The sequence below is a fragment of the Leptodactylus fuscus genome, chromosome 1 (assembly GCF_031893055.1).
Source record: "Leptodactylus fuscus isolate aLepFus1 chromosome 1, aLepFus1.hap2, whole genome shotgun sequence".
In the NCBI taxonomy this organism is placed as follows: domain Eukaryota; kingdom Metazoa; phylum Chordata; class Amphibia; order Anura; family Leptodactylidae; genus Leptodactylus; species Leptodactylus fuscus.
The window spans coordinates 234,270,497-234,283,067 of record NC_134265.1 but is presented as its reverse complement, the minus strand read 5'-3'; positions in this window follow the sequence as shown (position 1 = coordinate 234,283,067).

Sequence of the window (12,571 nt, the reverse complement as noted above, 5' to 3'; positions counted from 1 at the left end):
AGGACCTTGTGTGACGTCATCCGTCACATGACTGGGTGGGCGTGTCTATAGCCCATACAGTCCTGGAAAGAGAAGGAGAGGTGTGCTGCGAGGTAATGAAGGGGAGGGGGAAGGGAGATGCAGGATGGAGAGTGTCTGTCTGTGTGTAAGTGTGTGTGAGTGTGTATGTGTGTGAGTGTGTATGTATGTGTGGTGAGGAGCAACAGTAACCTAGGGGCAGAGATGGAGGAGAGGACATGAAAATGTGGGTAGAGATGAGGGGTGCATGAAACTGGGGGCAGATGGAGGGAGGGTATGAAATGTCATGTGACATCAGTGTTATTAAAGATGGCCAACACAACCAAAGACTGCAGCGGAGCCGGAGACAGGTAAGTAACTTTTTTTTTTATGTCTGTATCTCCCCTCGGTCTCCGATTATTATACTCTGGGGTCTGAAAATACCCCAGAGTATAATAATTGTTCGTGGGTGCAGAGGCCACAATGGGGTATAATACTGTGTGCAGGAGCCACTATGGGACATAATAGAGCGCGCAGGAATGAGGCATGGGGGGGGGGGGGGGGGTCGGTCGAGATCTTCGGTGTCGGTCAGGAAGGGGGGGGGGGCCCATGTCAAAAGTTCGCCACGGGGCCCCGCCATTCCTAGTTACGCCACTGGCCTTAGGCTAAGGCGCTATGTAGCGAGCCACAGCCAAAAAACAATGTGGGAAATATGTGGCAGAAACGCATTGATAGATAGATAGATAGTTCCCAGAGTTGTATGACACTCAGATGGCACCCAGGAGGGTAACTTTTGCACATGGGGCCAGGAGCCTTAGAAGGCTGATAAGGTGACCCTTCCCAGTATGAGGAGACTGGTGCTATGAATTATACTTAGGGGGCCTGGAGCCCAGGAGATGCATATTACACCTCTGCCGATGCCAATCATCTTGCTATATTAGCGCAGTATATGGTCAGAAGTCTGTCATCCGCTATAAAAGGTCGCCTCATACAGTGTCGCAGCCTCTCTTTGCCACTGAACACACTGTCAAGTACTGCACATATGGAGATAGTCACTGCTCCTAGTGTAGACTTCGGAACATTGTTTCCTCTGAGATCCTTATAAAAGGTCTCCATATGTAGATAGAGGCTCATGTACCTCTATGGGGGTGGTATCAGGCCCGCATGCACGACCCACAGAACAGCATTAAGGCTATTACATATATATGTATACACGGTACAGGCTACACTACAGTACAGGACACGCGTTGCCTATTGTCGGTCACTGCAGTCCTTGCTGACCAGGTAACCCCGCCCCTCCTCTAGCTCCGCCCTGACTCCATAACAGCGGCTACAATCAGGCTGGTGGTTGCTAGGCGACTGTAAACAGGCTGCGACTCGGGAGAAGTTTGCTGTAACTTTCTTGCGCGCGGTAAGTTGTTTAATAATGAATGTAATATTCATCTTACATTAATATCGTACTATAATATGAATTCTAAATGATACCTTCTGTAATCGGAGCACGGGCCGGGGCTGCAGGGAGCAGAGGGGTTCAGTGCTGACTGCCCCACCTCGTCATACCTCAGTCACTGACTAAGAACCATGTTGGCACTCGTAGCCTGGCATTTCTCTAGTATTGCCCCGAGGTTTTGCCCCGTGACTTTGCTGGTCATCAGATGTCAGTATGGTGTAGGTAAATCACTGCTGGCTGTGAGAGATGGCACTGACATTAGTGTATCTGCTGGTTAGTACATGTACACACTGGGGCAGAGATATACAAATGGCTGAAATCTGCCCTTCAGGCTGGATTCACACCTACAGCCTTGACTCCAATGATCGCTGAAAACCGCTGGACATAAATGTTCTGCAAGTCTGACTATTTTCTCAGTTTACAAGATCGAACAGCTGACGGATCCATTATACTCAGTAGGGTCCATCAGGCAGTGTTGGTGTCTGCTGCCTGGTCCATGTTTCCATTTGCAGATATTCCTACTTATTTGCGGATGATGAGATGTCTGTGATTGATCATTTTACATCTGTGAACAAATGATCAACTTTTTAAGTTTTTTTTTACAGTTTGTATACTTATTTATGTGTGCGGGTAATGAAAAATGGATGACGCAACGATGCCATCCTCTTGTTTTCACTGACGCATAGATTTTCATTCATGTAGAAAAGGAACTGTTTTTTTGCAGACCTACGTTTCACGAAAAAGATGGAAGTCTGAATAAATACATTGAAATTCATGGATGCGTACGCCACCTGTGAGAATTGTGCACATCACACGTATGTGAAATGCGGAATGTATGAATAAGGCTAGGCTACAGCAATGAACTGATAGCATTATGTCACTTCATTACTGTAGAATGCTTTCATACCACCCAACTTTCAAAGGACAGAAAGAGGGGCAAAACTTGCAGCGCTCAACGCATGCCGTGGCAAATTTAGCTCCACCCACTTCTAAATTGACTCCGTCTATTCCCATCCATTTCACTTTGTGCTCACCACACAGTATAATCCTCCTACAGTCACCCTTATATTGTATCTCATGAATTATAATGTTCTCCTCAAATTGGCCCCACAGTATAAAGTCTTTCTCCTGGTTTCCTACAGTTTAATGTCCCCATCCAGCTGCCCCAGTTTAACGTCATTTTAATTTCCCCCAACAGTTTCCCCTCATTTGCCCCCCCCCCCCGAGTTTAATGTCCCCAGTATATTGTCCACCACCCATCTGCCGCACAATTTAATGTCGGTCTTGAGTTGCAAAAGTTTAAAATAAAAAACATAGATACTCACCTCCCCTTACTCTCTGCAGTCTCTTGTCCCAGATTGTTCAGGGAGCTGTGACGTCATCACAACGCGCCTACAGCTCCCAGAGCATGAGCATGGGCACATTGGGGACGAAAGGTGCTCTCCGCTCCTGCTTCTCCACTGTATTCAACTCATCTGCGTCCAGAAACTTGAATCTGGGACTGTCCTGCTGAATGTGGGACGGTTGGGAGGTATGTGCTTTACTGGGCTGTTCAGGAGCTCACTACATCATAACTGACTATGATGCAGTGACTCTTATGCATATGGCAATAGTCAGTCCAGGTCCTTCTGTCCAAACACTGACTTTTTTCCACGGAAAACACTCGGTAGTGTGCAAGCACCCTAACTATTCTGTTCCAAAGTGCATATTATTGTTTGTAACATTACTGTTTATTATGATTAATATATATTTGTGACAATACTTTGGTTTCTTCCTGTTATCCCTGTTTTGTTACATCTGTATGCTTTATAAGAATGTTGTGACATCATTGCGAAAGAAGTTAAGTTAGAGAAAAATGTCTAACATGTTTGTAAAGATGGGTCATATCTATCACACGGTATGAGCCACTGTAATAAATTTGGCACATCTTCCTTCTGTCTCCTTTAGGTGTATCTTTATTATAGGCAATAATAATAAATATTCTGCTTTGTGTTATTCAAGGTCAAGTGTATTATAAGTAGATGGTTGCTAAAGCTATCTGTACATACTGTATTAAAAGTCACAGTTGTTGAAGGAAAGAAGGATTTGGCGTGATGGAAAACCTGATAATTTGTTCCTACTGGAGATAAGCTGCTGCCAAAGTTATCTAGCAATTACTTATCCCCCTTTCCCACTTGAAACAAACCTGCAGCTGTGTGAACAGTGTGTTCTTATACTTGTGCTCCCACGTAGTATAACACCCCTACAGTCAATCTGACATGGTATGGCCCCACATAATATTGTCCCTAATAATGTCTTCCTCCTGGTACCCCCACAGTTTAATGCCCCCTTCCAGCTTCTGCCACAGTATAAATTCCCCCTGCAGTGCCCCCCACAATATTATGTTTCTCTCCTGAGGCCCTCCAGTATCAAATAAACATTAAAAAAACCAACTAATTCTCACCCTGCCCTGTTCATTACATTGCGCCTACTGCTCCTGTAGCAGAGACAAGGGATGAATGGTGAAGCGGGAACCGGACGGCTCCCTCCTTCACCTTTGTATTCAACTGATCTGCGTCCTCTCAAATGCATGCTTGGAATCCAGGACTGTCCTGATGAATCTGGTACGGTTGGAAGATGTTCCAGCATCATACCAGTAGTTGTCTATGATGCTAGGAATTCCTTCCTCCCTATAAGAAAACTGTACTGAAAATATGAGTTTGGGTCTTGGCTCAGTGTGTCAGGAGACACGGCTGTAAATCATGGACAAAATTCACCAATCCAAGTGAATCTGTATTAAAATATTGTTTAATTTTTATTATTTAACACTGGCAATAGTTGGGCCATAGTCATCTCTCCCCAGGACTACACTGCCAGCAGCGGTAGCTCTATTAACCTATATACATGTCCATATTCTCTTTGTGCTGTGGGACTGCCAATCACAAGCTTCAGCTGTCACCTCCTCACAAATGGCAAATCACAGAATTCATGTGCTGTTTGTGAAGAGGCGGCGTCTGCATTCTGTCATTACACATGAGCAAAATTGTCCCATTGCACTACGGCCCGGAGATCGCGGTCCCTGTCTTTCTAGACATGGTGGTATCTTTCCTTATCTAGCATTATAGGTCAAATGTTGTTACTCACTACTCTGCTCACTGGAGGGCTAAGTGGTGGAGGGCTATGTTCTCTGGGTCACATTTTCTCTCAGAGCTGTTATCTCTCCTGCTCTTCAGTCTGGGCAAATCAGATCGGACTTATCATCAGTGCAGCACATGTGTTGCACAGAGTCCCAATAGATCAGGGTCCCCATCACCTTAACTATAGCTTTCTACTGTCTATTAGATTACTGGTAATGTCTTATCTAATGAACTTCATGGTTATTACTTGTGTATTGGTAGAGAGACAAAAGAGGCCCTCTAGGCTGAGATATTGGAGACCAAGGTGCTCATAACTGTTTCACCCCTGGAGTCAGCTAATTGCAGTTTGCTCATAAAGGCTCGGGCAGTGTTGTATCTCAGACACATCAACGAATTAGGGCTGGAGACAGTATGACAGACCTGAGATATTGAACCTATTAACCCAGGGAGACCATATCCTGTCAAAGTGTGGACAGGTATCTAAAATAGTGGCATTGATCTTTTTATAGCGCATTTCACAATGAAAGACTGTTTCTTCCAGTTGGAAGCCAGCTGAATTCTCACTGCCATTAGGATATATTGGAGCAGTTTATATTGTGCTTATCTGACAGTAGAAGACTTAAGGATGCGTAAGAAAACTGGGGCAGTTAGAGGAAATGACTACCCCAAGAGTCATTGCACCATCCTATGGGTGGATGTCCAAAAACAACAGGCCAGGGAGTAAGTCCACCAGATATGAAGGGTGTCGCTTGAAGTGGTACAGTCCCAGAAACAAAGGGGTGAGACCACAGGGTAAAAACTGTGCAGTCTATAGGGGACTAAATAAGTTCTACGAAGAGTTTTAAAAAGGGCTCCATAATGGTGACTTGCCAACTGCCTTTGCTGATAAACATCGGTCCATTGGGGTGGGGTTAGGGTAGTCTTTAAATCCTGTTCCCAGGCCATCATAAAGTCAAATTTATGCTCAGAGGGCAGGATGTTCAGCAAATCGTATAAAGGAAAGGGAACCTCTATTAGCCGCCCCATTGAGGCACATTCTTTCAAAACCAGTGAGAGTCATTGCAGGATTAGGGTGCATTCACACTGAGTAAACGCTAGCTTATTCTGAACGTAAAACACGTTCAGAATAAGCGGCGTCTAAAGCAGCTCCATTCATCTCTATGGGAGCGGGGATACGAGCGCTCCCCATAGAAATGAATGGGCTGCTTCTTTCACTCCGTGCAGTCCCATTGAAGTGAATGGGGAGTGCCGGCGTATACGGCAAGCTCTGCTCATGCCGGAGCGTACACGCCGGCACTCCCCATTCACTTCAATGGGACTGCACGGAGTGAAAGAAGCAGACCATTCATTTCTATGGGGAGCGCTCGTATCCCCGCTCCCATAGAAATGAATGGAGCTGCTTTAGACGCCGCTTATTCTGAACGTGTTTTACTTTCAGAATAAGCTAGCGTTTACTCAGTGTGAATTCACCCTTATGTGGGTTGAGTCCATGTAAGAATTGGAAGACCTGATTAGTCCTAAAGGCTTATGAGCAGGGGTGGGCAATTAATTTTCCCATGGAGCCGTATAAGAAATTGAAACTATGCTAGAGGGCCGTGCCACGACAAATTTAGCTCCACCCACTTCTACGTTGACTCCGCCCATTCCCAATCATCTTTCCATGTGCCCCCACACAGTATAATCCTCCTACAGTCACCCATACACTATATGCCCCCACATTGTAATGTTCCCTTCCAACTGTCCCACAGTATTAGCTCCCTCTCCTGGTGTCCCAGTATAAACTGGTGGAAACTAGAGGGGACATGAAACTGGAGCAGCTGGAGGGGGACATTAAACAGTGGGGGTAGTTGGAGGGCGGCAATAAATTGACAGCTGGAGCGGGACATGAAACTGGGGGCAACTAGAGGGTGACATTAAAATTGGGAAGCTGGAAGCAGACAATAAATCGTAGGGGTAGCTGGAGGGTGACATTAAACTGGGGGCAACTAGAGGCAGACAGGTCCCCCTACAGCTTCCTCCACGGTTTAATGTCCCACCAGTCTAAGTGCCCTCTTCACCTACCCACAGTTTCATGTCCCCCCCTCCATTTCTCCCTCAGTTTCATATCCCCCTTTATTTTCCCCATTTCATGTCCTCCCTCCATCTCTCCCCCAGTTTCATGTCCCCCCCTCCAGTTTCATGTCCCCCCTCCATCTGCCATCTCTGCCCTAGTATAACATTCCCCTTCCATCTCTGCCCCTAGGTTACTGAGACACACAGACACACACACACATATATAGACAGACAGACAGACACACATATAGACAGGCACACATATAGACAAGCAGGCACACATATAGACACACACACATATAGACAGGCAGGCACACATATAGACAGGCAGGCACACATATAGACACACACATATAGACAGGCAGGCACACATATAGACAGGCAGGCACACATATAGACACACACATATAGACAGGCAGGCACACATATAGACAGGCAGGCACACATATAGACACACACACTTATAGACAGGCAGGCACACATATAGACAGGCAGGCACACATATAGACACACACACATATAGACAGGCAGGCACACATATAGACAGGCAGGCACACATATAGACAGGCAGGCACACATATAGACAGGCAGGCACACATATAGACAGGCAGGCACACATATAGACAGGCAGGCACACATATAGACACACACACACATAGACAGGCAGGCACACATATAGACACACACACATATAGACAGGCAGGCACACATATAGACAGGCAGGCACACATATAGACAGGCAGGCACACATATAGACAGGCAGGCACACATATAGACAGGCAGGCACACATATAGACAGGCAGGCACACATAGACACACACACATATAGACAGGCAGGCACACATATAGATAGGCAGGCACACATATAGATAGGCAGGCACACATATAGACAGGCAGGCACACATATAGACAGGCAGGCACACATATAGACAGGCAGGCACACATATAGACACACACACACATATAGACAGGCACACATATAGACAGGCAGGCACACATATAGACAGTCACACATAGACACACACACACATATACACACACTCTCTCTCTCCACCCTGCAGCTCACCTTACATCTCTCAGTACTTTATGAAACGCTCCACATCTCCATCTTCGGCCGGCACTAAGACACGCCCCCTAGACACGCCTCCCCAGTCAGAGCTATGCGGGTCGGACTGAATCAGTCAGAGGGCCGGATATGGCCCGCGGGCCGGACTTTGCCCAGGTCTGAGTATGCATGTGAATGAAGTAGTCCTTGGTGGAGATCGTGAACACCTCGGGGGATAGGCCAGGAAGGAAGAGAAGATTAAGTAGAGCAAGTAGCTATGGGATCAGTCTTTGTAACCTAAAACAAAAGCATTAGAATTAGGGTTGGAAGTGAGTCTGCCACCCAACTCCCATATTTGATATATCATATTTAGCTTCATTGGCCTACCCAGTTGTCAGACTTATTTAAAACCGCACATTTATAGGACAAGTTGCTTTGGTAACCTGTGAGTGTGCAGGATTTACAGGCCCAGATGCAATATCACAGGATACAATACAGAACTTGTATGCCTCCAAGCCCAACTAATCTCATCTTACAACTAGGTCATAGGCAGCCAACAGGGTACTAGAGACTCTTTTCAGCTGTACAGTTTTCCCCAATAAATGCATCCTTCTTCTCTAATATGGTTATTATTTATGTTATCATTGCATTCACATATATAAAGTTTAATTTTATTCTATCCACTCCTTCTTGGTGCACTATTTTTCTGTCAGTGAGTGCATATTTCAAAATTTATTAACCCCCTTCCTGCCATCTGCTGTACTATTCCGGCAGATGTAGGGTAATTAATTATAACCGTCGCTCATGAGCTGAGTGTGAAAAATAGCTGCTGCGTCTCTGCTGTATTATACAGCGCATACCTGGCAGCAGTGCCCACTGATCCTGCACCATTTACACCACGTGGTGCCCGGACGCTCCTTGGTTTTGACAAAACCGTCCTCACCCACAGAATACAGGTAATTTTGGCTGCACAATAAATGCCATAAAAAAACTAAATCTGTAAATTCCTCCCCTTTATGAATTTTTTCCAGCTTCCCAGTACATTGTATGGAATAATAAATGGGACCATTTTGAGGTACAATTTGTCCTGCAAAAATTAAATCCTCATACAGCTATATAAACAGAATAAAAAATGGTGTGACTTTATGAAGGTGGGGAGTTAAAAACGAAAATCAAAAAACGGCCACAGCAGGTGATAATAGGTAGGGTCTTTTCGGGTGCAACAAAACGAATTATGCAAAAAGGCATTTTTTTTTTATTTTTATTTTTTTTGTGGGGGGGGGGGGAATTATATTTTCCAAACATTTGGATTATTTTATCATGATTGAGCACTGACAGCACCTGTCTCATGATAGATATAACCAATATCTGTTCTATAGTTTTAACAATTTAAGAGATAAAGAAAAATTTCAGACAGGTGCAGTATAAGCAAGAAGAAAATTACAGCCCCATAGTAATTAATCCTTTAGGCTAGGGGCCCTAAAAAAAAAGTGCTGCAATAAAAAAACACTGTTCTTTTCCACTCCGTTTAGTTTTTGATGAATCTGTCGCTGTATTTTAATTCCTCTATTAAGTATATAGGGAAAACTTTCACAAAAACACAGATTTTTCCCTGCAATGTGTGGATGAGATTATCCAAAATCCCATTCTCACTAGGTTCACACTTGCACCGAGCCCGTCTGTTAAAACAGTGGTAACCCACAGACACCTGTGTACCCCATAAACAATAATGGGGTCCTCTGGGTTTCCTCTGTGCAGGTCTTTTCTCATCATCTAATTTTGGCAGGATCTGCAGTGGAGTCTGATACGAAGACTTTGACGCAGATGGGAGCCTTACATTGCTGGTACTGTACAATGCAGTGTTTAAACTAAGGTTGCTTTCACACTGCATCTTATTGTACGTTTAACATACTGAGTGCCTAAATGGGATCTAGTGCCAGTATTTTAATATTAATATGCCAAGTTCACACTGGCTGGATTTTCTTCTTTTTTTTCTGTAGATTGTGCACCCCATATAGGGATCACAATGTAGTTTTTTTTTCTCCTATCAGTATGTCTTTGTAGAATGGGAGGAAATCCACACAAACATGTGTATTAGAGCTGCTATACGGTGTTCAGAGAAACTTTACATAGTGACTTTGGGACAGAAGTATTTGAAGTTAACTCTTTCCTGTCGATGGCATTTTTTGATTGTCGTTTTTCGTTTTTGACTCCCCTCCTTCTAAACCCCATAACTTTTTTATTTCTCCGCTCCCAGAGCCATATGAGGTCTTAATTTTTCCTGGGTCAAATTTTTCTTCATGATGCCACCATTATTTATTCTATATAATGTACTGGGAAGCAGGGAAAAAATTCAGAATGGGGTGGATTTGAAGAAAAAATGCATTTCTGCGACTTTCTTACGGGCTTTGGTTTTACGGCGTTCACTGTGCAACCAAAATGACATGTCCCCTGTATTCTGTGTTTCGTTACGATGCTGGGGATACCAAATTTACATGGTTTTATTTACATTTTGACCCTTTAAAAAAATCCGAAACTGTGTTAAAAATCTTTTTTTTTTTGAAAAGTCGTCATATTCCGACAGGTGTAACTTTTTTATACGTCCGTGTACGGGGATGTATAGGGCGTTTTTTTTTTGCGGGGTCGGGTGTACTTTTTAGTTCTACCATTTTTGGGAAATGTTATTGCTTTGATCACTTTTTATTAAAATTTTTATCAGAAGCAAAACAGTGAAAAAACGGCGGTTTGGCACTTTTGACCACTTTTCCTGCTACGGCGTTTACCGAACAGGAAAAATATTTGTATAGCTTTGTAGAGCGGGCGATTTCGGACGCGGGGATACCTAACATGTATGTGTTTCACAGTTTTTAACTACTTTTATATGTGTTCTAGGGAAAGGGGAGTGATTTGAATTTTTAATCCTTTTTATTTGTTTTTATATTTGTTTTACTTTTTTTTAAACTTTCTTTTTTGCATTTATTAGACCGCCTAGGGGTATTGACATGGGTGGGCGGTGTTGCGGATTGTCAGAGAGGTGGGGGTCAGCAAACATGGCTGCTCCGGAGCGTTAAAGAGAGTCTCCTGGAGAATCATTAAGGTGAGGGGCAAAGTGGTAAAGTATATGTATATTAGATTGTGTGGGGTTAGGTGCGAGGCTGTAGAGGGCAATATGAATTTTGGGGCTTGTTATGGTCCAAAGTGTGTGAGATTGCAGAGATGGTGGTGTGAGTTTGGGTTTTGTGGGGGTCCTGGCACAAACGTATGTGCGCTATTGTGAGGAAAAGTAGCCTATTGCGCAATCGGGTGTATTAACTATGTTTGTGGAAAATTTCAGCCAAATCGGTCGAGCGGGTTTTGCGTGATTGACTAACAAACATCCGAACACACAAACCCACAAACATCCAAACTCACAAACTTTCACATTTATAATATTAATAGGATTTTTCCCGTTTATATGTGAATATTTAAAGTTAACCTGTCATGTGAAAATGTGTTCCATTCTGCAGGCAGCATGTTATAAAGCAGAAGGAGCAGAGTAGATGGAGATATAAATAGTTTTTTGTGGAAAAGATTATAACTTGAATTTTATATATGTATATAAATAATTTTGATTCATGGACATCTCTGCTCTGGGCTTAGTAGTCCAGCAGGTGCTGGTGACCAACAGCCTTTCCTGTATAAGGCTAGGGCCCCACGTTGCAAAAACGCCGCAATTTGGTTTTACAGTACCTAAAAAGTGTATAGGATTTTGGCTAATCCCATTCACACATTGCAGAAAACTATCTGCAATGGAAATGCTGCAATTTCAAAACCTGTTGCGTTTTTGTAAATTAGAGCATGTCAATTATACCTGTGGAAACATTGGCACTTTCCATATAGGTATTATAGGGACGGAAAGACCGCAGGGGAAAACTCTGTGAATTTTCACAATGTTTTTCTGCTGTGGTCTTTTCCACAGGGCTTTTTGGGTGTGGCCCGCTTCATGGGGCCTTAGCCTAACCATACATATCTGTTACTTAATGAATAGTATTACCCACTGATGGTACCCAGAATGCATACCTCCCAACCGTCCTGATTTCCGCGGACCTGCTAGCAGACCTGATAGCGCTCAGACCACACTACCGTGTTATCTTAGCAGTTGTTACTGCTACAATTACTCTGCTATTTAGCTCCTGATGAGTCGATGAAGGACGAAACGCGTAGGAACTCTAGTTTGGAGACACAGCCTGATTCTCATAGCCACTAACCTATCTCCATAGGGCGGTTTGATACTTGTCTCTTCTGTGTTGGCGTGGCGTTAGGCCAGTAACCTCACAGAACGGCTTGTGTGCGGCTTCCCAGCCACATTATTTGGAGATGTTTGTCATACATTTATCTGGCATGAGTGTCAGTGTTTGCTATCTCATTGTTTGACATCTAGGGAGGTAGGATCAGTGTTCATACATTTGTACTTCCTGGCTTCCTTCCCCCTGGGATTTAGTGTGGGGGTTCTGGCCTTGCTTCACAGCGGGTCTTATGTACATTTTTTAATATAGCCTACTATGGCATTTTTATCTATATAATCAAATAAAAGTGAAGTTTTATTTCTTAATTCCTGGTGAGATACCCCTTACAGTGAATATTGATTATTCAGGAATTATACACTTATTCTGGTTTGGCAGTAATTTTGTTTCAGAGATGGGGGAGAACGGCATGACACTGGGGCAAATGATAGGGGGAAACATGAATCTGGGGGCAGAGATGGGGGGACATGAAACTGGGGGCAGAGATGGGGGGACATGAAACTGGGGGCAGATAAAGGGGTTATATGAAACTGGGAGAGATGGAGGGGGGGAATATAATTTACAGGTGACTGTAGGAAGATTATACTGTATGGGGGCACATGAAAAAAATGAATGAGAATGGGCGGAG